Source organism: Apteryx rowi, unplaced genomic scaffold, assembly GCF_003343035.1.
Source record: "Apteryx rowi isolate R43461 unplaced genomic scaffold, aptRow1 scaffold_131, whole genome shotgun sequence".
NCBI classification, from domain to species: domain Eukaryota; kingdom Metazoa; phylum Chordata; class Aves; order Apterygiformes; family Apterygidae; genus Apteryx; species Apteryx rowi.
Window position 1 is genome coordinate 534,398 of NW_020447542.1, and position 23,472 is coordinate 557,869.

At 36.9% G+C, this 23,472-nt stretch overlaps 1 protein-coding gene across 13 annotated transcripts in view; it reads right to left on the reverse strand.

Annotated features, from left to right (window-relative positions):
* Positions 1-23,472, reverse strand: part of ERBIN (erbb2 interacting protein) — a 117,879-nt gene that overhangs the window by 81,068 nt on the left and 13,339 nt on the right. For 12 of the 13 annotated variants that reach the window (XM_026056383.1, XM_026056381.1, XM_026056373.1 and 9 more), the window contains exon 2: positions 16,609-16,722. The exons of the other annotated variant lie outside the window; for it this stretch is intronic. The gene's annotated coding sequence lies outside the window, so the exon portion shown is untranslated. The remainder of the gene's footprint in view (positions 1-16,608; positions 16,723-23,472) is intronic. 13 annotated transcript variants of the gene reach the window in all.

Consider the following 23,472-nt stretch of genomic DNA (forward strand, 5'->3'; position numbering starts at 1 on the left):
TTCCATCTGAACATGAGGAAAAACTTTTTTCACTGTGAGGGTGACAGAGCACTGGAACAGGTTGCCCCGAGAGGTGGTGGAGTCTCCTTCTCTGGAGATATTCAAAACGCACCTGGATGCAATCCTGTGCAATGTGCTCTAGGTGACCCTGCTTGAGCAGAGGGGTTGGACTAGATGATCTCCAGAGGTCCCTTCCAACCTCAGTGATTCTGTGATTCTGTGAAAACACAGAAGTCAAGTACAAAACAGAACACATTTGGGATAACTGGAACACTGGCTTCCCCAGGATTTTGTTTCAGCTTTAGCTTAGGGTGGGAGGTCACAACCTCAGTCTTGGATGAATTTCTAAACTACTGTAACTGAAAACTGGAACACGTAATCTTGCACAACTGACAGTTTCTGCATAAAAATGTTCAAGCAAAGCTACCACAGAGTACAAGAAACTGCATCTTATCTAGAAAATTAAAGTTTGTATAATGAGGATAATTCAGCACTAACCTAAGTTTTAGCAATAAAACAACATCTTTCTTACTAAAATTTTCACATGGATGTATTTCACCTCAAATCTTGGTCATTCTTTGAACTGCACACTGGAGAACTTTGATGAGATATTGATGCACTCAGAACACTAGTGGCAAACTTGCACACAACAGATCAGGAAATAGGATAATATTTCAGTAAGCTAAATGACAATGAATAACCACCAGGCACTTTTCCTTTCTCCATTTCTACTTCAAAAAAAAAAAAAAAAAAAAAAAAAAAGAGGGGGTTAAGGAGGTCACACATCATTTATGCTGTTCATCTAAGGAACAGCTGGAAGAAACACCTTAAAAATTGCTAGTTTGGGAGTAATTTCAGTCAGCCTGCAGCCCCAACGATCACTCCCCATTTTAAGCAGTCAGAACAATTTGTTTCATTAAGTAATTCCATGTGAATATTCTGGGACCAGGATCATCTATGCTTGCCCTTAAATATACACTCATATTCAATGACAAAGACAGTATGTCTGCCTAACAAGACTTCAGAGATCTGATCAAGTGCAGTAGTTCTTGCTAACACTGCAAACCACTACACAGAAGCACACACATGAACTTTTGGAGTAGGGACCAGGAAGATGAGAGGTTCCAAAGACCACCAAGAAAGGGCAGCTGAATGCTCTATTAGTATCTCTATCCTCAATGAATCGAGTTTCATCTGCACAAGAATACCTATAACCAAGTAATAGTTTAAAAAAAATTGCTGGCAAATTTCTTGCTACACTACAATAAGTTTCCATATACTAATCATAATAATCTCTACCAAAGTAAAAACCCATTTCTAGGACTTGAGCAAATTATCTGAAGTACCACAGAAGGATAAATTTATAAACTTAGGTGATTTATGCACTACATCAGGTCAGATTAAAACTGACAGAATATTTTTAATAAATGTCAGGAGAGTATATACAGAGATGCACGTAATCATTTCATGTACTCCAATCCTAAAGTTTTGTTGTTAATGGTTACTGGCAAGATTTTTATTCAATCACATAACATGATACATAGGCGGGAAATTTTTGCCATACAGTGAGTTAGTGGTGCAGAAAAAAAACAAAACAAAACATGATCTTCAGTGAGGAAATACAAGATAAATATAGCTGGCAAAATATTTATCTCTACATAATACGCCTTTTGAAATCAAACAGACTTTTCACACTTAAAACAGAAGGGTCTGTAGACCAAAGTCAGCTTAGTTAATGTCAGATTCCTACATTTGGGTGGTGGGGAGAGGAAGAGGAAGGAAGGAAGAGCAGGGAGATGGGGAGGTTTCAGAGACCATTATCAAGAAAGAGTACATCATGTTCTTTCTGGAAGCAGATGTCACTGTCCCTTACCGTTTCTTGTTACTTTGGTGTTTGAATCAAGGCCAGACATTTAGAGTCTGTAGAGTGGGGAAACAATCTCTGCTGAGCAGATTATCTGATTGGAAACATCCAACACAAGCTCCAGAAGCTGCACTGTCCTTCTCCTAGTCTTGGTTGGAGGAGCCTAAGACATCTATTATATGTTGCCTTAAGCAGCATGAGACTGACCTACTTGAAGATTTGGTCCCTCCTTGTACCATGCTCTCACAGCTGTCGACAGACAGAATCCTTCATTGCTGGAAGCGGACAGCTAACAGAGCCTTCTCCATGAGTACACCAAGATTCACATTTGCTTCCAGCATGGCGCAAAATAACCTGCATTTAGCAACATGGTTGGTATGCTACAGGGGACATCCATTTGAGAAGTGTTCTGCCAAGGGATGTGGTATGCTTCTCTATAATAATGGAATGAAAGAAACTTCTGCAGGATGCTGCCTGGCTGAACTGCTATATGAATTATTATTTTAGAGCTTGACTGTTTTGCCAGGCCATCTAGAATACTGWGAGAGGTATTATTAATTATCTTAAAACTGAATGAAATGCTTAGTGCCCAGCATAATGAAATTTTATTCAATATTTACAATACTGTAACAGCACTTTTGGACAAGATGGTTAAGAAAATAACACACATTCATATATTCATGTATGCAAGACAAACAGGTCTATTGAATTTTGTTGTCAATTACTTTTTCTTGGGGAAGTTGGTCAACAAAGAAAGGTCTCGAAACTGATTTCTGAGGCATAAACAAAGATAGCAAATTTGAACTAAATTTTCTTAACAAATTGTTTTCAAAGTATTTCTCTCACATCTGTGGATAGAGCAGCAAAAACCCACACTGTGTAAATGCTATGAGTACAAAGTGTGGTTTCACAACAAAATAAACATACTTAGGTTTAGAAAAAGCACCAGAGGTGCAAAAAAACCTCCTTTAAAATAGTGCAATTAGCACAGAATCGAACAGTACAGCTGAATGTAACCAATGTTGGTTCAATGTTGGTATGTATGACAGGAAGGAGGTCTGTTGGCTTATTTGGAAAAATTTCTAGTAGAGAAAGCTGAAATGTAGTGTTTTTCATAAACCATGAAGAGAGATATGCTTCCTTGCCTCCATTCTAGCAAAACTACCAAGCTGACATAACTAGCATCCAAGATACTCTGTTCAAGTCTTACTAAAGCAGATGAATAATCATACATTGATTCAGGCATTCATGAATTAATGATACACAATGCTCCATCCCACATTAATTCTGGTATCATTTCCTATACTTAACAAAAAAAAGTTATCAGGAGAATCTGTCTACAGAACCAAGACATTTCATATCAGTGGACAGAAATCAGACTAGAGAAATCACTATTTAATTGAAAGTCATTACTAATTTACAGGAGGTAACGAATACATTCACCAAAGCACAGCAAGTGTTCAGACTTGTAAACTATTAATTTCTGCAAATCAGGGTTGCTTTGCAAAACAGTAACAGCACAGTATATAGTAACAATTTAATCCTTCTCAGATATAACAATCCTGCTTAGGCTTTACTGATATCACCTGGTGTTGTCACTGCAATGCCACTGCATCAACTCAAACAACCAGAGACCAAGGTGAGAATGAAAAAGTAGAAAAAAAAAAAACATGACACTTTGATTTTATATTCAAAACTTAGTTTTAAAAATAAAGTATTTTAGCAAGGTTTTAAAACCAAGCATTTGAAATAGTAATGTACTCAACATCCTTAAACACTGCATTCATTTAATGTAGGCTTTTTACACAAAAAAATGTCTACTGATCTATTTTGACATCAATTTGTTTCTTGTCTCTGACGTACACAAAATAGTAGCACTCAAACTTTGAAAAACAAGAAAGAAGCCATACACAACAGAAAGCCACCTGAGATCTTCAGTCAAGGAGACAAAGCTTCATGAGTCACTTACCTCCACCTCACAAACCATGCTTAGGGACCACTGAACCAGCAGAACTCAGAACAGCTACAGTCTACATCTCGGGCATCATCGGAATTATTTACTTTTCTAAGTGACATTTGTACTAATTCATTGATTGGAAATGAGTAGGTTTGCAAGCTACACCAAGGCCTCAGTTYTGCCTAAGGAAGCTTTATCTCTAGTGGTAATGCACAGAATCAAACTTGACTCAATCTAGGGATTAAAATATAAAGCAAAACACCCACATTCTTTGTAAGTTATGACAACTCTTACCCAAGTTTCAGCATTTTCAAAGTTCTCCCCAGGATCTGCAGAATTGGCAACAACTCTAGAAAGGACTGGACATACCTACTTCATATCAGGAGGCTGACTAATGCCACAAACAGAATGCGGCAAGAGAGCTCAGGATAACAAGAGGGGTTGCAAATCCATGAGAAAACTATTTACATCTGGTGCCCTCACTCTTTGCTCCTATGCCACTCCCCTTCCTTCTCACCTTTTTATCCCCCTTCATTTGTAAAAGTTTCCTGCCAGCACAAGAACCCTAGACAGACAGTGACAGCTCCAAATAGCCAGAGCTTCTCCATGCCTACTACTGTTAGTCACAGGAAATGTGCTCAGACCTCAGCCTTCCTTCACGTCATCAGTCTCTCTTGGGCTAAGGAAGAGGAGGAAAGCAGACAGTTTCAGAATGAATGACTAAGAGAGAATAGGAATACTTAAGAGACTGAATATACCCATTTAATGAACTTCAGTAGTAAGATTTATAATTATAAACATTAAATAAACTGAGTTATTACACAGACACTGAATTACACCCGAATGCCTACCACCAGAACTGGAAAGAATAGGATATATTTAATCTAAGCAAAGTAGGTGATTAACCTACACGATGTTATCATCATGACCCTCACACCCCTTCTTCCCCACTCATGCAAACCCTTTTTTTCCTTCCTCTACTTCATTACATTTACATGTTGTTTCTTATCTTTTATTAAACACTGAATTACTTCAGGGAGGGACACTTCTTATTTTATTTGCTCAGTACTTAAGAAATATGGCACCATGTCTTACAGGGACCACAAGTGGGTATAAAAAGCTGGTGGCACCCAACACCCACACCTCTTGATTGGCTAAATACTGCATTAAATGGATGCTGACTCACTAACACAGGTAATTTGTTAACTACTTGGTAAGGAGATAGAAGCAATCTAGATAATAAAGTGAATATGACTACTAAGCATGAGAGGAGAAAGCACAGTGAATATGCACATTTGGCAAAGGTTTTGGGCACAAAATTTAAAATTTTGCGTATTGAACTTTCCAATACCAGCTTGTGAGATTTGATCAAACAAATCCCAGGGCAAGTCATTCATCTGAATGACCAAAAGATTGTCACAGTGTGCACTCCTGTCCCAAAAAAACAAATGATCTAGAATGTGCTGGTCTCCAGCATCCCAGATGAATAACCTATTGCTTATACACCATTAATGAGAACTATAAAGGTAATATATTCCCCTCCGTTTAAAACCTGCTCAGGCAGAAGTACTCTGAACACACCTATTGCATCAGGTAGATACTTTGTCACTTCTACAACAGCTTATGCACAATTTTGGATCCTAGAGCTGTTTAAGTCTATTAAGACACAGAAGGCTGTGGATAGACTCGGCAGCAGAACCTTAGGCACACACAGAATTCAGATAGCAAGTTTTACAGACTTTGTTGAAGAGTGCTAGTGGCACTCTAAATGCATACCTTGTGTCTGTGGCCTTTTGCAGAAGTATTGCTACTGGCTGCTCCATGAAATTATACAACATATTTTCAAGTGCTATTATCCAAACCATCTAAAAGCTTTATTTTTAAGTTTATTAAGTTATGCATGAAATACACTGGAATAAGTTGTCAGAACCAATAACCATCTAGTTATTGTCTGAAATTAGATTAGAAAAAAGATATTAAGAACACAATAAATCTTTTACTTCCTTATTTGTGGCATTTCCCATATTTCAGAAACACTATTTTATAGCATAATAGAACTTTTCAAATCTAAATTGTTAAAAAAATAGAAAGTAACAGCAAACAGTTGCTATAATTGTACACTTAATTATAGATCTCACGCTACCAGCCAAGTCATTGTTAGGACACGTAAATTCCTGAGTTTCCTTTCCTTCCAGGGCAGAGGTGAGCAGTGCTAGTTAAGCAACCCTGAGATCTATATTTAGATGTCGTTTTCCCCCACCTGTGAATGGGCATAACTTTCTAATTGAAATTGCTATTATGAGCTTTTTGCTTCCTTCTGCATTTATTGTGTTCCGCTCTACTTTATAAAAGTCTATTAGGAGACATCACTGACCGGTTTTGATTACAGATATAATTAGCAATCTCAGAACTTGCTTGCAAAACTGCTGAATACTCATATCTGCAAATGCAATCAAACTCAGCTGCTCTCTGAACATAAAGAATGACACAAAAATAAAGGATGGTTTTGCTTGCTTGGGTGGGTTTAAAGAACAGAAAAAGAACTGTCAGATACTTTTTACAACTGTCAATTAATCTGTGTATCAATTCCCTGTCACAACAGCATATCATTAATTCATCCCATACGTACATTATGAAGATTGATTCTTGAATGTCAGTGTTCTCTATAAACAATAGCAAAGGAAGAACCCACGAGAAATAATACACTTCTATATTCAAAACAGGAATTAGATAGTAGGACAGGAACAAAACAGAATCACACGCAGAATTTTAAAAATGCCCCTATCTGAAGTAGGGAGATGCTCTCAAGGCAAGCGTCCAGTCTTAAAACTTTTTAGTAAATGGTGAACAATTGAACAGGTGTCTTTCTGGAAGCTGAAGTTCCGGTTTGTAGGAACTCATTAAATTCATCATTAAGTGCAACGGCTAAATGATCATGACTAACCATATGCAACATCATTCCAAAACGTATTTTCAGTCTATTACATTTCATACAGGCATGTACCATCTGCCATTGAGGTACTATTTGTTTTTCTGTGACATTATCACATTACTCTTAAGAAAACTAATGCTGCTGCTTAATCTCAATGTTTGAGCCAATTTATAAACATTAAGGCTTGGCATGTTGTCGGATCTCCTCACTACCTGTCTGAGAAGCCAGGATGAAGTGTGTGGATTGTCACCTTTTACCATATAATTTAAAGCTACCAAACCCCATTGCAAAGCTAATTTACATTTCCAGAAAGACTATTCTAGATGTGATCTGCTTTATGGATGAAACAAAGCTTTACAGTCCCCTTGGATTTTTACTGTGCAACAGGATGACAATCCTTGTCTGACACACAAAAGCAATCCAGGACCACAAGTCATCTGAACTTTAAGACAAACAGTTCATGAACGTATTAAAGACTTCTGTCATTTGAAATTGCATAGCTGCAAGGTAAATAATCCCCAACTTTATAAGAAAGTTTAAGGAAATTAATATGCTGAATTCAACTGATTGGAAAATGGTCCTTTTTTGCCTGATAAAAAAATCCTCCGCAGATAGAACRTGAAGCAACCAAAGGATTTTAGAAGTGATACTTTTAGAATCTGAAAAAACAAGAATACAATTGTTGTTTTAAACCCTGGGTAGAAGATGACAGTGTCTGGAAAAGAACAGGATATGAGTTTGCCATTTTTGCTCTGTTAATGAGGTTATAGTGAGGGTTGCTTTTGCCTCAATTCTTAATGGTTTAATTACAGAACTTGATYTAAACTAATATAGCACAGTATAACATGCAGAAACCACTGGTTACACATAGGATGCAAGTCACCCCTAAGTTTCTCATTCCCAATCTCTGACACAGTCTGAAGAGTCTTCTCAGAGAAATTTACTGTCTGGAGGAATGTGAGACCTTCACAAACTGATGAAAGCACTCTCAAACTGCATGCCCTGAACTGCATTTTGAAGATTGTATTAATGCATTTTTCCAAAACCTTTTTACTGGAGTTGCCCATTCCAGTTCACAATATCTTCTAGTAATATATGAAATGCAATATTAGATCTAATAGCCAAACATTGACATGCAGCTCTATTCTCACTTCTGAGTGAAAGAGGAAACAAGGTGGGAGCTCTAAAAACCACCTGATACCTGTTGTGTTCTAATCTCAATCAATTCTTCCCAATTTTCTTAACAATAAAGCATATCACTTGCAGATTAGTGAATTCTAGCCTTTTGCAGAGGAAAATTAGCCACTTATTAAGCTGCATTAGATGGCACCTCTATGCAATTTTCTGTCTAGCACTAAGATACTTTGGAACAAAACTTCAACTTTTCCCAACAGACTGATTTTTAACAGATCAATCATGTGTATTAACAGCTGAAAAAGCACTAGATTTCTTTCTAGTGGGGAAAAATTTCAGTAAAGATCAGTAGCAAGATTAATGGACTAATTCCACTCTAGATACCAGCTTTCATTTTAATACCATTAAGGGATCAAAACTGAGACAGACTGATAGCATCAGTGATAAAATAATTCAACACAGTTTTAATGCATTTACTCGGAGATTAAGCATGTGGTCCACTGTTCCTGCAAAACTATTCAGATATAGAAAAGAAAGCATTTAAGGTTAATAGTAGTCTGGTGTTTTACACCAATGAGAAGGTGGACTGAGAATAAATGCTTACAGCATGATCTATGCTTTTAGAGAGACCAGAATGCGCACTAACAGTTAGGTAACACTAGTGCTATCATTACACCAGTTAAAAAGAAAGAAACAGTCTGAACAGCTTTAATTAGACCTGGCAGGCCACTATCTAAACCAAAAATAGCAGACATTAAGACAGAGCTTGACCAATTTATTTAACACCCTTCCCTTTAAGAAGTAGGCCTTCTTGCTTGACACAAAAATGTCTGGGCAATCATTCTCCACATAAAACACATCTTTATCGCCACTGAAATGTTTTTTGTTTGTTTTAAATACATATTTAAAGAAAACTACAGCTGGTAAGCTTCAGAAGTAGTGAAATTTAAAGAGGAGCCTTTACTCTCAGTCAAAAATTTCTCTCTTAAGAGAAGTGTGGAAATAAGAAAATAATAAAAAAAACATAGAAAAGAAAGACTGTTTACTAACATAGCTTCTATCAGCCCAAGGTTTCTCAAAGACCTAGTATACTATACAAGAGATCCTTCCAATGATAAAGTCTTCAATGAGACTCTCTCCAAAGTGAGAGCCCCAAAAGAACCATCTCTTTTGCTTCCTCATTCATTCCATTGAGATTTCCTGCTCTGTTGGTTAACTCATTCCTCTCCCCTCTTCCGCCTGTTCCTCTTCCTCTTCCATATGTTCTTTGCCACCCAGAGTTGTTTTCCCCTGTCTTTCTAATACTAGGGTTTCCCTGACACTCTTCCATTTCACGGGAGAGTTCTAGATGATGAGCACCTCTGTGGATTGCCTACTTAAAAATTCAACACATATAAAACCAGAACTCTGGTCTCAGCCACCATCAGCAGCTGTTCCCACAGCTTTGGAAACTACCACTAGCTAGTGGTGATTCATCGGCTAGTGGAAATCACCACTATCCCACCTGTTACTTACTCATACCCACGATTCTTCTCAGTCATTCCTCCATCATATTCCTGTAGTCCCATTTCCCCCCTTCCCCATATATCCAAAACAAAATCTTACTATAAAAATAATTTCTACTAAAATCCTTGACTGTGTTGCTGTTCCAAGGACCCCTCTTTTCATTTCCAGTTTTCTATTACAGATAAGCAGCTCCTTTTCACTCTATTTTCCATACCGTTATCTCATTCAGAATCAAGAGGTAAACTCCTGATCAATCAATGAAGTTCAATTCTATCACCATTCTCAAGTTTTCAAAGCAGCATTTGAAACCATCCCCAGACCGATCTATAAAATTAGCTCACTGTGCATTCCTTCATCATTCCTTACCTCTTGCCTTCAAAACAATGCTCAAAAACAAAATCCTGACAATGACTAGGCTGCTGATGTGGAAATATCATTGTACATCAAGTTCACCGATACTTCCCCCCACCCCCACATCATTTCAATGTGCTCCGCTATACATCTAGGTCATCTCTGCCCATCCTAGGGGGCATGCAATCTGTTTTTTATGCCACACTTCTATTGAATCATGATAGGTGATTCCAGTTGCTTGTCTACAACTCCTTCGGGTTACATGCCCACAAAGGGCAATCATACTATTTGGAAAAAAAACTGATTTCAGGCATTTATTAAAATGCATTACATACATTACATTTGTACAAGCATATGCATAACAAGACCAGAGTTACATTGGTAAAAGCATTCAGGCTTTTTAACCAGGAAACTTAAATCAGAAATGTTTACAGGATCTGCTTCCCTGCTGTCCCAACCAGGAGCTAGCAAAAACGCAAATAAAGTTTGATATGAACATAAGATTCAAAAGAAGAAATATACTATGTCCTGACAACTGTATTCCCATATAACAGGGAAATGAATGATCTGTGGGAACCAGCCCTCAACTCTAACTTGATCTGTACTGAGAGCAAATGATGAAAGAGTATTCAAGCAATTTCTCTGACCTCTGAAAGATTTTTTTTTTTCTTGTGCTCTCATTAACTCAATTACAGCTGAAGAAATTACCTTTGTGCTTTCAGAGAGTTTTGTCTCTGAATTAGAGAGGAGATATTTCAGCTCCTAAATAAATGTGAACACATTTATAACTGTGAATAGAGATAGAGTAAGTCTGGAATAATTTTTACTTGAAGCCTGTATTTCAGCACAGAGGGTAGGGAAGGAATGAAGGATCATCAGCAGCCATAAAAGCATCTATATTAAGCAAGAGAATGGCTTGAGTTCTAAATAGCCTGGTAGTAGCCAAAAGACCACAGAGGCTTCTTCATCTAACCCAGGATGAGAGGCAGATCCAGCAGCTTTATATCCTCAAATACCAATAGTAACATGCAAAAGACGAATAGTGGTCTGTTCTCACAGAAGCAATTAATTCAAGGCACAGAGAAGGGGAACATAAGAAGAAAGCATTATTTCACATGATAGACTAGGGAAATTATGAATCCTACAACCTAAATATAAATTGAAGACACAGATGTAAGTATAGTGAGTGATCAGGAAGTTTAAAAAAAAAAAAGTGAGCCACTTGTCTGTTGAACAAGCCTACAAAGGAGTCTGATTCTTAAGAGTTTGATCATCAAGTCTTCCTGGATTCTCTAAGTTATGAAATACATCAAGTAACTCAATCATATCTGCTGAGTATATTAAAAAAAAGGATTGGATTTTTTTTAATCACCTTCTCAAGCACCTCAGTGGGCCTAACATAGCATACAACATATTTTAGATGGATTTCCTGTTACCTTCACTTCAATCTTTAGCTTCTAACCCATAGTCATTGCTGTGTCTTTTTTCTTCATTTAATTAACAGACAGACACTTTTCACTCCTACATTATTTTGTTTTAAAATTGTAGCTTTCTAAGCATCTAATAAAACACCCTTAACTGATTTCCCTTTAAAATTGGAGGAGAAACGGAATTTCTATACAGATGACTTAGCTAAAGGGCTTTCAAGTGGTCTTTAGAAAAGGGAACAAATAAATGCTACTGATTAAACTTTATATTTATTATGGAAAATTAAAATCAATTCATAGTCATTTATACTTTAGCAAACACAGAGACATTTTAAATTATGCACTCACTCACTTGGCACCTTTCAGGTCAGGTGCTATTCTGAATCCTTCTGCACTGGCTTCTAAGAATATTGTGTCTGTCATCTTTTTTTTATGAACATTTTAGTATGATCAATGTAAGACCACTTACACATAAAAATGAAATTTCCTGTACTTACAGAGTTCACTATCCTGAATGCGACTACAATTTGGTGGCTTGCAGTAGCTAGGCATTTATTCTGTGGCTTACCTGAGAAAATACTGGTTAACAAGTATTAATGTTCTTTTATATTCTTCAGTTGTCTGAAGATAAAAATAGACAAAGTTATTTTAACCAAAATAACACCATCTCCTTCCCTTTTCCTCATTTGGTCCTTCCTAAGTTATAGGCAGCTATTTTAACCATCTAAACACATGATTCTTCCTACCAAGGACGAGTGATATTAAACAGAACAAGCTTATGCTTTTAAATAAACTTTTTTTTTTTTAACTGAGTACCTAACACTTTTTTTTTCTATAGATCCTTAAATTATTCAGAGTCCTTAATCAACTCTATTTCCAATATCTTGGTTTTGCATTAAAAGAATAAAGGCTTTTTCCTTCCCGTACATGCTTTACTCTATTTGCTTATCCTCTACAATCAATGTTTACCTCAAATTTCCTCTCTCTTCTTAGAAAAATCCACCATTTTTTGCCCTAAAAAAAAGCCAATATTTCATAAGATCAACACTATTCGCTTTTCCATCACTCATCTAACCAGCTAGCTCACTTAAGAGATCCTTTTCTTTTGACTTCATTGGCTCACTGGCAGGAGGAAAGTCTGAAGATCACCTGAATCCTCTTCACTGTTTTGGAAGCAAGCTATCGAATGCTGAATTGCAAAAGGACATGCTTGACAGCCAGGCAGCTTGGACTTCAAGACATTCTCCATTCAATGGCTCTCTGAAATTTGCAGGCTGACAACTTGGCAGTAATTAGATGTTCCTAGATACAAAGCATTCTTCCTGTACTACCCCTTTCCTATTAAGGAAAGGAAATTTATTCTTCATGCTTTCTGTGTATGACGTCTGAACTGACTGCAAAACAGCTAGCGGTAAACTAGCCTGCTTCATTTTCCACTCTTCTTCAGTGATGGGCAGTATTTCTTATAGTGATGTGGAGTTTTCTAGCACATCAGTCTTTCCAACTCTCCACACAAGTGTTGTACAGCCCTCCAGACATGATAATAGTAATGCAAGAAATAATTCTATTCGTACTTTATATAAAAGAAAGCATTTTTGCAGGAAAAGCAAACTATGGCACATCCCCTACATCTTCCCATGACTACCTATGACATCCTTTAAAGTAATGCATATCACTAGACATTTCTGCCTCATCGTCATTTATTCCATTAACAGAAAAATATACCGCTGTATTATGACTGATGCTAATAAATCCTTAAGATAAATTCTTCCATGGAAAACAGAAGAGGAGGAGGAAACACTCAATCTCTGTGAATGACAGAGAAGCTACATCTAAACTGAAGAAATAGGCACACATATTCCTAAACCAGTAAACTGCAGTCAGCCAGGAGTTCAAAGACAACTATCAAAAAGAGATTTTCTTGTATAAATTTGCTGGCACTTAATTCTCTGTCTCCACTGAACAATGTAGCTGGAATAGGAGAGGAGAGAGGAAAGGGGAGGAGGAAGCCAGAATGTGTCATACTATTTAAATAAGTTGGACAGAAGTGTTCTCTCCATACTTCCCCTCTGAAACCGCCATGTATATTTATAACATTGTATAATAAGTGTTCTTTATTTGCTAGTTGCTGAATTGAGAAATAGTATCCAAAAACTACTTACACAATGCAAAAGGGAGCTTCCTAATTCCTAGTCTTTGCATAGAATTAAGCAAATTTGCCTAGATATATTCAGGATGAATGTGATTATCCTTCAAATATCCAATTTTGGCAACATCTCAACCAGGAAGCTTATCGCACAAGCCAACCCTCTGATAACCTAATCTTGTTATAGACAGGCTCCACTAGTAGCACGCACATTTTTAAGTAACAAACTAACTGCTGTCCTCCATAAAGTCTTGAACTGAAATAACAGTCAAAGCAGCAGTCTAAAATATTTTAGTGTTCAATGTCCACAAAGCTGAGAATTGTTTTACCTACCTATCAACATAGCTTGTTCATACCACCTCTGCATTACAGAGGACACCAAGCTGACAGAAAGAGTTCCCAATACAGACTGCCAAGACAAAACAAGTCTTGCACTGACTTAATTAACCTTCRTAACTCAGCCACCTGAGATCGGTTTGAGTAGGCACTTCATGCCAAAACTTGTCAATAGAACTAGGAAGGAGGAGAACTGGGCCAACATTTACTGCTACAAGGGCAAATGAATCAGCAAGTCAAGAGGGCTCACAGAGTAAATACGCAGACCAAGGCTTATATAAGAAGCTTGGAACATATCCAAAAACTCAAAATAAAGCCATAAGAATACTGAAGGGATGGGAGAGAGATAGGGCTCCTCTCTAGCCAACTTTTTATTTATTTACTCAGATGGAAGTCTTTATGGCAAGACAGTGGAATAGGATTTTCCTTAGCTTATTCTAATCAAATGCAGCTTCAAAAGTTGCATCCTTAAATAAAATGTAGTTAAAACACCAAATATACAATATTACTCCACTGCAAAGGAGACTGCAGTACTCTGGACAATTGAAGATTTCAGGGACTTGTCAAGTTCACTTACTAGGTAGAACATGAATTACAAAAAGGGAAATAAAGATCTGATAAATTCTAGCATTTAATATTTGATTTTAAAATTTCTTTCACATATTTCAGCTATACTCAAGTAAGAATTCACGCATGATCTCTATTTTCACTGTGTATTTTTAGTACCTGTAAATACCATTATCTTCATTCTAGATCTAATCATTTAGCAGTGTGCTAACTGTGAATTTAGCACCACGACAAGTTACGGCATCTTTTCCAGAAAACTATGCATTTCAAAACTTTGAGAAGAATTTGGAGAACACATGCTCAATTGGCAGCAGGAAACCTCTATCCAAGAGGATCAGAAAACATCATAAACACAGATTATGTCCCTTGCAATACTACAGTAAATACTTCATCACATTGTGCTGTACAATTCAGCTATTTGAGATAAGCCTATTGCAAAGGCATCATTTGCTTCCCAGTCCTGGTCTTTTTTAGTCAGTAGAGACTTCTTCCCCCCCCGCAAAAGGCTCATTAATCAAGTCTGTCCCATGAATCAACACTTAGGAATGAATGAAGGGCTACATATAAAGTGAGAGCAAACTAATGTAAAGCAACTAAAAATAAACTATTGATTAACCATTCTATTTGAATTATCTTAAGCAGACTTAACAAGCATTTCAATGCCAAAACAAGCAGATCTACAATGAAACTAGGATTATAAAAGAAGAATCTAATTCAAAACAGAATTATTCTTACAGATGTTTGAATATTATCAGTCTACTGTTATGCACATTAAGGGAAATTACTGAACAATATGAATAGCATAACAACAAAGAAAAGGACCACATCTAAATCAAAGCTTTGCACTGCTCCTTGCTTTGTTATTCTGTTAGCTAACTAGTAAATGTAAGAATCATAGCTTATTAAAAGTCTCAGCCTATCCAAATCACAAAACTGCATCCCTCTTGTGACACGATTTTGTTTCACAGTACCACTCACTGTTCGGAGAACAGCGAAAGAAACCTCAGAAATGTAATAGAGAAAAACAACACTTTATTGCTTCTATAGATCCTTGGTTACAGAGGACCGGATAATCTGAAGCACTCATACAGAATACCTTCAAATATTTTTATAAACCTAATTAAGATTTTCCTCTCAAAAAGATAAAATCTGAATCTCAAAACAAAATTGTCTTTTCTCTTTACTATCCTTTTTTCTTTTTAAATCACTTTCCCTAGCACCTGTACTACCTTTCAAAATGGTTATAAATTTAAATCTCATAATGCACCTGCATTTTCACGTGCATCATTTCTACAATGCTATTAAGCATTTACAACAGTATTTTTGCTATTAAAATATATTTTTTCTTTCCAAAAATCAAGCATTTTCTGTGCATAGTTACAAATATTTGTGAGTGTATTCTCTCTACATTCTTGCATCAGGGCAAGAAAAGAACAGGGTGAAAAATGTGTTTGCTCAATGGTCCTAATAAGGACTAGTACAATGATTCCTAGTCCAGTATACTAAGATTGAAATGTACTGTGATCTATTAAAGAATTTTTTCAACACTTCAACTAGGCATACATTTACATTAAAAAAACCTTCCGTATCATTCTGGTTATGTTACCCTGTTAATTCTTTGGGAGGAACTAAGTGCATCTGCTCTTCAATTATGAGACAAAAAAATAAGTTTAAACAAAAAATTTAGTCTCATCTCTTAAAAAAAAAAAACCAAAAACCTATCACTAACCAACATTAACTTTATGTAAATGTAACAAGTATACAAAAAAGAACGTTTGCAACTGGGGAAAAAAAGCATTCATATTAAGGTCTCTTTGGATACAATAGTAGCATTTAAGTTAGCTTACCCAAGGCAGAAATATTTGTTTGAAATTATTTTCATTTTTTGCACAGAACCACCTGAACACATTGTCATAAAATGACTGTCCTGCATATGTTACAGAACATTCCAAGTAAGCAACGCAGAAAATCGTACCAGAAACAATGGAATACAGATTGCCTATACACAAGTGCTTATATAGAAGAATATGAACATGTTAAAACCACAGATACATAGAATACAGTCTGTGATCCATGTGTGGAGCTTGTCCCTGAGTAAGTGTATATTTAGCTACAATATAAATGCTGACTCTCCATGGCACCTTTTGCCAGAAAGCAGCCACAATCATCAGTTCTTACACACCTTCTCTACAAGCTACTGTAATACATATTCAGCAATAAAAAAAACCAAAGTTCTTACATACATATTCTTACATATAAGGGTAAGAGAAGATCACCTATTAGCACATTGAAGAGTAACTGGAACAATAATAATCATCAACAACAATAAATGCACTCAAGACATATCCTTCCCCTTATCTCCTTCAACATATCTGGACAGTCACCTACCCGAATCACTGCACCTCTTCCAATTCACACCATAGGAGTTTGAATCAGTTTCTGAACTTGGACCACAGAATCACCAGGATGCAGAATGGAGTTTATTAAACCATCCACATGGAACTGTGAAAAATAATTACAACGTTTTCAAGATGATGGCTATCAGGAGTCTTATAGAAATGTAAGACAGTTCGAAAGCCACACATGACCTTTGTTTAACTTCAAACTTGAACATAGACACAGAAGTTGTACTATAAAACTTACCACCACAACAAACAAACATTCTGCAATTATTCATTTTTGTCTCTGCCAAATCTCAAAGTGATAAAAACACCAGAGACAATGTGCCAAAACACAGAAGAGGTGTATTATCATCGGTTCCTTCTATACCAGCCAAAACCAAAACATACGGATTGCTAATAAGTTTGAGTTCAAACCAATGCCATCCATACAAGTAACAGAAAGGGATTTTTAATGTCCAAGCTTAACAAAATGTAGCAAGTTACATGCAGGACCTAAACTAGGTAACTTCTTAAAACACTGCTATTCCAGTGAATCTGAAGCACATTCTCTGAAAGAGAATCTATACCACCCACACCGTGTCACAAATACTCCCACAGCCCTCATGGGGAAATACAACTCCTAGCAACAGATGAGGCTTTAAAAAAGCTGCAATTATTTTAATTGGACCTGCCAGCTGCCTTTCATTTAGCTTAACATGAGATTTATTGAAAGTCTGCAGCCACAGCCATTGGCAAGAGTGGAGACAGTTGCTCACAAGTAGTTGGATCTATTTCTGAGAAGCTAATTCTGCCTGGAGAGCTTTTGTGGAGTATTGCCATATACTCTATATGTTGAGGATACAAAGTTTTATTATGTGGTCCTGGCTAGTATGCTGGAATAATACAGTAAGTCTAAGATGTATATGGAAAACACCCATAACCTCATCTTGATGACATGTGTTGGGGCCAGTTCAAATAAGGTGACAAAATAAAAACGAAAGGGAGCACGATGAAATTACAGAAGGAGGGTTTTGTCATCTGCTTTCAAAACAGCAAACATCCCACACCAAAAAAAAGAATTATGCATAAAATACCTAGGCAGGCTGCTAGCCAAAATCTTTTTTAAAAATAATATGAAGGTTCTTCAGGATATCAGATTCTGACTAACATACTGTTTTCACATGGCATTCTATGTACAGGTGCAAAATGGGGAAACTTTAGGAATTATTAAACTGAGAGCAACAGAATAATCATTAAAGTAACTGTTTTTACCAATTCCAGAACACCCAGTGATTTAGCAAACCCCAGACTCCTCACACTAATATAATTGTTTAACAGCTGCTTTGCATCTCAGCTACCATTTCCAAAAACACTGCTGGTCTCAGCTGGCCAGGCTGCCATGGCCAGGCTAGCTAGAGCTGCTGAAGGATGCCAGGGTTCCATGACTGTCCTGCAACTTCCCTGGCTTGCTGGAGAATGCGAAATTTGGGTTGCTAACCCTTAAGGCAGTGGCTCTGGAAATTTCCTTCTGAAATTTTCCTACTGCTTTCCCACCTACAGCCAAAAAGTTTGTATTACTAAAAACACGTAAGTACTGGACTAAACCAAGTTTACATCCGGCTAGCAACTCCATTCATATACAGTCCATTTAGGAATTGCTGCTCTATGACGTAAAGATTGAAACAGCTTTCTTGGCTCTGAACTGACAAGAACAAAATAGATGTCTTCTCCCTTGTATTGCTGTCTTCCACAGAAGGTTAAACTTCCACTTCCATTTGAGATCAAAATGGCATCCTTACAGGCAGAGAGCAGACTATGTTGGATGTGCCAGCTCCTCCAGAACACGTGTTCCAGCTTGGGGCTGCCTCTAGAAAGTCTCCATTCCCTGGCAGCCTCCATTAGTGCTTCGATCACTGACCCCTTCACTGTACTCCCCGGCAGCAAGAAAACAGCAACTGGAGAACTACATAAACAATGAACAGTTGTGCAGATCGTTACATGAAAGATTATTATCTAAGTATCTGTGTGTCCAGAAAGAAAGATCAACACCATTTGAAAAAAGTCCAGAAGATTTATCCTAAAAAAAAAAAAAAATTTTTTTGAAGTTTGTCCTAAAAAAGATTGGAACACTCCTCCAATCTTCCTTTCTCCCCCTCTGCTGACAAATAAAATGTCATTACACAAGCTAAGGCATTAATTTAATTTCACTATCAAATGCAATATATTTCCTGTGACTGTTAATCACCTTCTTGTTTACCAATAAACAAATCAATGAAATGAAACAAACAAAAAAAACTTAAAAAACCACCACACCCAAACACACACATCCCCAGCTGTGACTTGCTGACATGTATATTCTGGAATACATGCTACATGAGCTCTCAGTGCTAAGCTAGTCCCCAAAAGTTAAGGGTTGGGGAGAAGGAGGAGGGAAATAAGCATTTTACACACTTTTGAAAAGAAAAATCTTTTGCTCTGGCACCTCTTTATCTAACTAAGCTTTTCCTCACAACATGGTAACATGATAAATTTTAAGCAGAACTACACTACAGCTTAATCCTAGCTTTTTCACTATCACATACTCTTATTTTTAATTAAAACACATTCTGCCTAATCAACACCAAGAACAGATTCCAACTCAAAGCCCTGATGGGCAGATCACTAAAAAAGCACTCATACTACATTTGAGTTATAAATTCTTATTTCAGAAGAGTTATGGACAACCATGACTTTTCAGAACTAGATAATTTGTTCTGTTGAATGCACAGTATCATCCCTTGCAAGCAACATCTGATGGAGAACAAGTACATTTATGGCTCTAAAGCCAAGTATGAGAAAAATCAACTTGGATTTTACTCCACTGCCACACTTTTGAAAGTCAGGCTACATTTGAGAAAAGTTGCAAATTAAAAAGCAGAAGAAACTGTTTTCACTGTACGTGGTTTATGGTATTAGGTATCTGGAAAAAATAGGAACTTTGGGGGACCTTAAAATATATATTTTCCCCCTTATTTTAAGGGGTGTGTGTGCATGCGCATGTGTGCATGTATGCACATGTGTACACACACAAAGTAGTCTCCATCTCATATTCTAACCATACAGCAGAATAAACAAATGCAAAAGCATGTATACTACGCCACAGTCTTTCAGGAACCTTTTCTGCCCAGGGTTTTAAGACATGACACACACGCTGAACCTCTGCTAGAATCCAGTCTCTTGAACGAGGAGTAGTACCACTCTGCTTCTTCCTCCAAAAAAGAGAAGAATATCTACAGCATCCAAAAAAAATACAGAGAATTTCTACTTCATGTTTAAAGTGAAAAACGCAGTGGGAAGATAACTAAAAAATAGGAAAACCTGAATGCTGTTCACAGTATTTTTATCAAATATTCACTATTGGGAGAAAAAATACATAAAGGAAGTTACACCAAAAGACACACGTGCCCCCAGGTTCGGAGTCAATTCCAATTTACCATGTTCTAAATTCTTATTACACAGAGACTGTCAGCTCACAAATGCAGTGTACACATGAAAGTGTGACAAAAATGTACATATAGTTGTTTCATGCTTGTCTGCAAGTTCAACAGACACTTTTTTTTATTTCCTAAATAGATTGTGAATGCATTTAAAAGGAAACCTAGTACATTTTGACTCGGGGGGGGGGGGGGTGTAAGAGAGACTCAGCATCACATTATCTTTGTTTCCACAATATTAAAATTTCAGTTCTAGAGAATTTAATATCATTACACTAGTTCCTCTGAAGCATGCAAAAGGACACCATTAAGAAACTTCCTTAAGGAAAAAATTCACTGTCTCCAAATCCTGCTTAGGTTAATTCTTGTACTACACAATTTTGAAAGAAAAACAAACACATTAGGTATGTTCTCCAATGCACCACTCAAAATTATTTGAGGCTTGATTTAATATTTTCTGAGGACTTTGTTGTCATCTTTGTATCCTAAGAAAAGAAATTCTCTTCCAGCAATCACTGTATTTCCTCCGATGCGCAACATGCAATAGACTTACCAGTCAACCAAAGGATAAGCAGTTATTTTTTAAATTAAAGAGCAAGAAATAAATAGAGAAATGGGGGGGTAGGGAGGGGGAACCAGAATCCCAACTGGCATAAGAAATAGCTTATTTCATCTCCTTGAGGGTGTTTTCAAAACTATCCATTTGACACACAGTACTACTTCAGTAAGCAGGCATCCTCCAGCAAAGCTTCTCTTGCAAAAGTAGTTGCTGTTAATACTAGTATGACTGAAGAAGGAAAAACTCCACACAACTCAAACTTTTTTCATGCAGTGGCTCTAAGAAATACTTTGCAGGGAACAGCAATGAAAACTCAGATCAAGAAAAGAATTTTACTTGAGACTACAGGAAGCTGGATATTCCCCCCTCCCCCCACCCATTAAGAAGGTGACAAAAACTTACTAGTGCTTTTCCAAAAAAGCACAGATATCTTGGCCAAAAATCTCATTCCCACTCTAATCTCTTCAGAGAGTAAAAGAGAGAAGCAGAGTATTAAAGAGTCTTAAAAAACTGGCATCAAAACAGGGAAAATCTGTTTCTGTCTACAGTGCTTATGCCAATCTATGCCACCTCCTCTCTTCTGTACAGGCTTGGCACTTTGGGGAAAAAGGCAGAGATGGGAGAAAGATCAAAAGGACTGTTACCTGCACTTCTTGGGTAGAGGACAGCCCAGCGAGACTGCCATAGCCTGCATGGCTGCACTCCAGAGTCACTAGGCCCCTTCAAACCAGGGCTGCAACTTTCCCTGAAGATTTCAGAGTTACGAAGATGCAATGCCTTTTATTCATCCAGCCCCACGCCCCTAAACTATGTTGCACCTTCAGTTCCTCAATGAATTAGCATGGATATGCATTGCTCATCTGAGATGAAAAGGTAAACTAAGAAGGGCACCCCAAGTTATCAGTGACAAATATTTCTAATAGCATCATTCTGCCAGTGATAGTGCATATGAACTTGCTTACTAATCTTCTGGCAGTCCATCACCTCTCAGTCCTCTGTTCACTTAGAGTCTTAGAGTCCAGCTTGAAAGCAAAGCATCCCACATTCAAACTCTGGTGAATTATACATTTTGATCAAGAGATCCTCCAGATGATGAAAATACAGACCCACCAGGAATCCCTAGGAAGTAAAAAAACTAGGTGTGAAAGTCTCAAGAGCAAGTGGTAGATAGTCTTCAGGAAAAAGGACTTGATGTCCCACAGCAATGAAGGACTGAACAGCTCTTCATTTCCCCTCTGTGTTTTTCAAGCTTCAGTTCTTACCAGGGTTAATTATTTCCAACTATCACAGTAATTACAACATATTTCATAGAAGATCAAACATATTGTCATTTGTCAAAATATTCTGGAAATTGACTAAACACAATGTATTTTCAGACCTGTTCTTAGAGACCAAACTATCTTCAGCTCTGTGGAAGATAGGCATGAAATTCCCAGCCTACAGTCCAGAGTCTGAAAGTCAATCTGTGTATGCCTAAACAATTAAAACTTCCCTGAAAGAAGCACAACTGGTAAATATCCCAGTTTTTAAACTGCACTCCTGACTACTATGGAAGATTTATTGAGGAACAAATCAGAGGTTGATTTAAAAGAATGAAAATTAGATTTACTGTAATGAAATGAAAGAACATTCCAAACCAGCAACTGGAGCTCAACTAAGAAGTCAATTCACACTGTGCTTAATACAAACTACAGTCTGCTAAAGAAAGGACAAGCCCTGCTTTCCCCTACTTCCACCTACCTTTTCTCCCAAATCTAGGGTTTGCACAACCACACCACTAACAAGATCAGCAAAGTGACCCAAAAAAGACCCTACAAAATATTGGGGGAATTTTTTTTTAATAAGATTAGCTTGCTGATCAACTCATACTTATTGACCTTGAATAGAAAATCTTTGCTGAAGCAAAGGACCTGCATAGGAATAAGGGAACATGAAACTTAGTGCCTACTGTTGGAGGAGATTGAGCAGGTAAAACTAAACCTCTAGTCACAGGCTTTCTAAATTAAGATTCCTTCAAAGCAAAGATTTTAATTTCATTATTTTTAAATATTTTTCTCTTAGTATGAAAGAGATGGAAAGGTCCTTATGTTTGCAAAAATAATTTAGTGCTCACAACAGCACATTCACATAGTAAAAGATGGTTTAGTACAACCTTAGAAGACAACACAGTTTGACAGTTTATAAAATTTGACTTCTTATAATCTAATGATTTGGTCAGCCTTGGATTCATAGTTTTTTTTGAAAGAAGATGAGAAAAATAATTTTAAAACAACTAATTTTTTTAAGGACATTTTCTAACCACAGCAAATATCTTGGTCCTACAGATACTTCAGGCAGCCAGAAGAAGCTACGACAGATCAGTAAAGAGTTACAGTTCAGGCAGTGATAGGTCAGCAGTTAATGTTCTACATTCGGATTTCAGAACTGAAAGAAGTGTTTACAGGATGTGGTCTTCTTAACTGGAAGATATCCTTGCTCAGAAAGTGCTACACATATTTTTGCAATAAGAAGGCAGTTACTTGCCTACAAAGCAATGCTTTACATTTAGAGAAGGCTTGAGGGAATGGAACTACACTTTACAAAACAGATTGTCATCCTCAATATGGTAATTTAAATATCTGTTTACACTTAAGTTCATTTTACCAAAAGAAGTCTGAAAAAAAAAATCAAAACAACTAATACAAGAAGCTGTCTTGTTAAGAAGTATTCCTGGTAAAGAGTTTTAGTTGTTCAGTTGAGGGAAGGGAGGTAGCTATAATTTTAAGGTTAATTTTTTTTGTACAAAATCTTAAATGAGCATCAACTATAACTTAAAATCTTCTTTTAAATACTGAATAGA